This window comes from Bos javanicus, chromosome 27, assembly GCF_032452875.1.
Source record: "Bos javanicus breed banteng chromosome 27, ARS-OSU_banteng_1.0, whole genome shotgun sequence".
Taxonomy (NCBI): domain Eukaryota; kingdom Metazoa; phylum Chordata; class Mammalia; order Artiodactyla; family Bovidae; genus Bos; species Bos javanicus.
In genome coordinates, this window is record NC_083894.1 from 45,516,347 (window position 1) to 45,521,861 (window position 5,515).

The window sequence follows — 5,515 nt, forward strand, 5'->3', positions numbered from 1 at the left end:
CATCCAGTTAATTTTTAGGATGAAGTATCTGACCTCCAAGATCACTTCTGGCTCATAATCTCCCCAAATCTTGAATCTTTTGGAGAATTTAAAGCAATTTTGCTATTTGCAGAAAATTCAGGATAGTTTTGTAAAGCACTTTAAAAAATGGATCTCATTCATACACTTATTTATATATCTATCAATTTTTTTGTAGTTAAGCAGTGGCACCCCACTCCAGTACTCTTGCCTGGAAAATCCCATGGAAGGAGGAGCCTGGAAGGCTGCAGTCCATGGGGTTGCTAAGAGTCGGACACGACTGAGCGACTTCACTTTCACTTTTCACTTTCATGCATTGGAGAAGGACATGGCAACCCACTCCAGTGTTCTTGCCTTGAGAATCCCAGGGACAGGGGAGCCTGGTGGGCTGCCGTCTATGGGGTCGCACAGAGTCGGACACGACTGAAGCGACTTAGTAGCAGCAGCAGCAGCAGCAGCAGCAGTCTAAAATGTATTTAACCTTGACTCTTCCTTGCTCTCTCACTCTTTAACACACACACACACACACATACAGACATACTCACACACACAGTGCTTTCTTGTTTTAAATTCCCTTTTTCTTGAGGGAATGCAAGTTAAGTTATAATAATCTGGTGCCAATGAGTTTGCCTTATGTAGCTTCTCCCTAAAAGGTGAGAAGGAACTAAGGAGGAGTCTGGGATCCTTGGGCACTGAAGAGGAAAACTTTGCCTGAGTATTATTCTGTCCATGATTTTCCAACAAAATTGAGGTAGTACAAATGGGAGTTTATGAACAATCTTGGTTTCCATTCACATTCTTTAATCTGTTAGCTATCTTTAATGTCTGAGCCACCAGAGAAGCACCAAGAATACTGGAGTGGATAAGCCATTCCTTTTTCCAGAGGATCTTCAGGACTCAGGGATCAAACCTTGGTCTCCTGCATTACAGGCAGACTCTTTTCAGTCTGAGCCACCAGGGAAGCCCATACTATCCATATTTTGTGGAGAAACTGAACCTCAGAATTATTTTACACTGTTTTTTAAAAAATATATATTTTACCCTTCAACACAGAGATAATACTGATCACAGTCACAAATAAGTGGTGAGATCTTGTGAACTGTTAATAGGTGAAAATTCACAGCCAATTTCAATTTTTTGACTGCCTCATCAGAGACAGGCATTGTGCTAAGAATTTCCCAATGTTGTCTGCGATCCCCATACCTCACTATGAGACAGCAGTTTCCTTTTTCTACAGATGAACTTTGAAACTGAGAATCCTTACTTTTCCAAAGACAGGCAGTTAATTATGGTGCAGAGTTAAGATTTTATTTCCAATCTAACTGACATTGAAGTTGATGCTCTACTGACTCCAAAAAGGGCCTAAGTTCACTGATAAATTGTTCTACTACAATCAACTTCTCCACTGATGACCTGTACTTGTACCCATTCTCCCTAGATGTTTCTGTGTGATCTGTACTTTTAAGGCACCTGGGATCTCTTCAACAGCCATGAGATGCATAGGGTGTGCATTGCTGTGTTTGGCCTGAAAGATAATGCTTATTAGAACTACAGCACAATAGAAAAGAAAGTGACTGAGCAACATTGTATAATGCAAACCAAGAATGCTTTCCTGAGGTGCAAGGTGCTTTCTTGAGGCAGATATTACACCATGTGAAGATGGGAGAGATTATACCCATGACACTAAGGATACTGGTCACATAATGTTATCAGAAGACATTCTTCTGATTAACCCTCCTTAACTTCCCATACTCCTGAGATGTTTCTATAATTTTAAGTATAATGTGTTTCATCATTATCTGGATAGTTCCTTGGGGAGATGCTCTCAATGTGTGCAGTGTTCAAGATTCTATTATAAATAGTGAGGAATTATCATCGTTTTCTTGTTGCTGCTGAAGGTAGGTCTGCAAATTTTATAGTCTTTGCAATAGAGATTAATGCAGTCACATCTTTAACTTTTAGCTCTTTTTTGAAGAAGAGACTAAGACCTTACTTGCGGATCTATTTGTTATCAGTGTTTTATTTTCTGGAATTATATACTTGGGAAATTTTACTATTTATATTAATAGTTGATATAAAAATTCATAAGAATATCTTGCTACCATAGGGACTTATAAGAATTTTTGCTCTTTATGTTTTGCCTTTTATGTCTTCTCTACAAAGACCAATAATCCAAATCAAACTCTGTTAATTAGGTAATTATGGGTTCACCAAGCAGAGGTAAGAGGTTTTATATATGAAAATTCTTGGTCTTAGCTCTATCTCCCAGTCAAAATCAGTTACTCTCATCTGGTTTAGTTTATCCACACTTAGAAGCCAGAAGATCTATGAGCATAAAAATATAGGGTACAGGTGAACCCGGACCAGAACTGAAATATCAGTGACTATGTTATGTGCCCAAATAATTTTCTCTATGGTGTATTTAATTCCCATATGAATAATTTCAGGGGTAGGAAGAGTGTTTACAGAGATTAATCAACTTCCAAATTGTGAGTTGCTACTAGTTGGAAGGAGCCATGATGCAATCATAGAGTTTATACACTTTTAAAAATAGTTCCTCTTCTAACTTTTGTATTTTCATTTTCTTTTTTCTCAATATTTTTACATAACTGGCTACTTGCTCGTAACTGAAAAGTCACATCCTCAAAGAGATCTTTGACCACTCTGTGTGCAGCCTGCCTCTTCTTATTTCTGTGTTTATCAGCATGCTCCATTTTCATCTCACAGTAGTTCCATTCCCTAAATTGTCTCATTTCTGTATTTTTCATTCACTCCTTTTCAAAAAGAATCAATTATGATGCAAACCGAACTCTCGTGTAGCTTGTTCAATTTCATATTACAAAACTTAGATTACTTCTAGATATAATGTAATAAATAATGAATATAATATAGCAAATATATTTGACATAACATTGGTTTTGATGTTTTTAAATGAATTATTATAAGCAATTATATCTACAGCCCATTTTATGTCATAATATTCCCTTCGATCAATATTATTATGGGGATCTTAAATTCCTGAGATGATGTTAATCCTACAGATGCATCCCTAAGTACTCAGAGCAGTTTACTTCTCAGAAGACTTATCTGGGGAAGTGTATTAAACAGAGAAAACATTCCTTGTGGACATTTTAATTGCAGTGACATTGCATTTGAAAATAAATAATTATACATATAATGGATTGTTGCTGAAAAGCAGTAGAATCTGAAATAAGACAATAAATTTAAAAGCATGGCACCTGAATTTTACTTTATATATATATAGAATTTATCTATTGATATAATTTTGATATGGTGATTGAACCACTTGCGGTTTACTTTTCTGAGATAACTGTTAAACTGATACAGTCTGTGTTGTTAAATACCACTTACCTCATCCTGCAAGCAGCAGTAATTAAGCAAGTGAAATATATAGCTAAATAAAATAAAACATGACTAGAATTTTCATAAGTTGAAAGCTTTTTATATCATATGCTGGCATAGTGTAGAAAAGTATGTCAATGACTAGATTGTAAGACCAAGGTTTAAGACAATCATCCCATAAAATTGCATAGATAAGAAGATATCTTCTGGACTTCCCTGGTGGCTCAGTGGATAAGAATATGCCTACCAATGTAGGGGACATAAGTTCGATCCCTGGTTGGAGGAAGCTTCCACATTCCATGGAGCAACTAAGCCCAAGAACCACAACTACTGAGCCTGCACTCTAGAACCTGTGAGCCACAGCCATTTAAGCCTGCTCACCTAGAGTCAGTGCGCCACAACAGGAGAAGCCACTGCAGTGAGAAGCCCACACACCCAACCAAGAGGAGCCCAAGCACAGCCAAAAATAAATAAATACATTTTAAAAAAAGGATATCTTCCAAGTCATAGGGAAGTGAGTAAGTTAATATTACATGTGCATTTGTGTTAATATAGACAATGAGAGGCAACCATCATACACAAAAATAATATTCAATGGAATTTCAATGATTCACTCTTATTACTTCCCTGTTCAGCACAAAGTGGTTGTCTGACCTTATTGAATATTTACATTTATGAGTCTCAGGTAATTTCCTATAAGACAATATGTTGAAATGGATTTGGTCATTCTCTGATGACTCTCAGTCTAGCTTTACTTCTGTTAGCACTCTATGATGTTAGCATCATTGAAATAATTTAGCAAAAATAAGTGTCTAATACTAATAGTATATGAATGTAATTGTCTGTTTTAGAGTTAAGAAACTAATAAATATTGTAATAATTACCTATAAGTCCTATTAAAGGAAATAAACGTGATTATATACTCATATTAAACTTTGTGCAAAGTCTACATTGATTTTTATTTTATTTGAACTAGAAAGCTGATAAACATGACTCAAAATTTTTAAGAATAAAATAAATCCATTTGTTTCTTTTAATTTGTCCATAGGCAATGCAGACTGGGTCTAATTGAAGGCAATGCCAAACTTCACAGATGTGGCAGAATTTGTTCTTCTGGGGTTGACCAGTCATCAGGAGCTTCAAGTTCTCTTTTTTGTGGTGTTTCTAGTAGTTTACATGATCACTCTGATAGGGAACATTGGTATGATTATTTTGATCAGCATCAGCCTCCAGCTTCAGAGCTCCATGTACTTTTTCTTGAGTCATTTGTCTTCTGTGGATGTGTGGTTCTCTTCCAGTGTCACTCTGAAGATGCTGGAAAACTTACTATCAGACAGAAACCATTTCCTATGTGGGGTGTTTAGTGCAGTGTTACTTCTTCATAGCCCTTGTCCACATGGAAGTATATATCTTGGCTGTGATGGCCTTTGATCACTACATGGTCATCTGCAGCCCTCTGCTTTATGGCAGTAAAATGTCCAGGACTGTCTATGCTCGTCTCATCTCTGTGACATACATCTATGTATTCTCTGTTAGCCTAATCTGCACACTGTGGACATATGGCCTGTACTTCTGTGGAAACTTAGAAATCAACCACTTCTACTGTGCTGACCCTCCTCTTATCAAGATTGCCTGTGGAGGGGTCCACATTAAAGAATGCACCATGATTGTTATCACTGGGATTAATTTCACATATTCCCTCTCAGTGGTTCTCACTTCTTATACCCTCATCATAGCGGCTGTGCTGCACATGCGCTCTGCCAATGGCAGGAGGAAGGCATTCTCCACATGTGGGTCCCACCTGACAGGTGTTACCATGTTTTATGGGACTCTCCTCTTCATGTATCTCAGGAGGCCCACTGAAGAGTCTATGGAGCAGGGGAAGATGGTGGCTGTGTTTTAACCCACAGTGATTCCTATGCTAAATCCCATGATCTAGAGTTTGAGGAACAAAGATGTGAAAGAGGTGGTCGTCAAAGCAATCATCAGGGAAACTTGAGGCAGTGAACCTGCAGTACATAATTCCGTGTATGCCACTTCCTGTTATAAATGCCCAGGCATATAAATAACCCTGTTTAAAATAGACTGTATATGGCAACACTTAAATATACTAAGAGGTCCAGTCTAACACAGT

General features: G+C 37.4%; 1 pseudogene; it reads left to right on the plus strand.

Moving 5' to 3' along the window:
• Nucleotides 1-4,458: 4,458 nt before the first annotated feature.
• On the plus strand, nt 4,459-5,380 carry LOC133240114 (olfactory receptor 5M9-like; annotated as a pseudogene).
• Nucleotides 5,381-5,515: the final 135 nt, after the last annotated feature.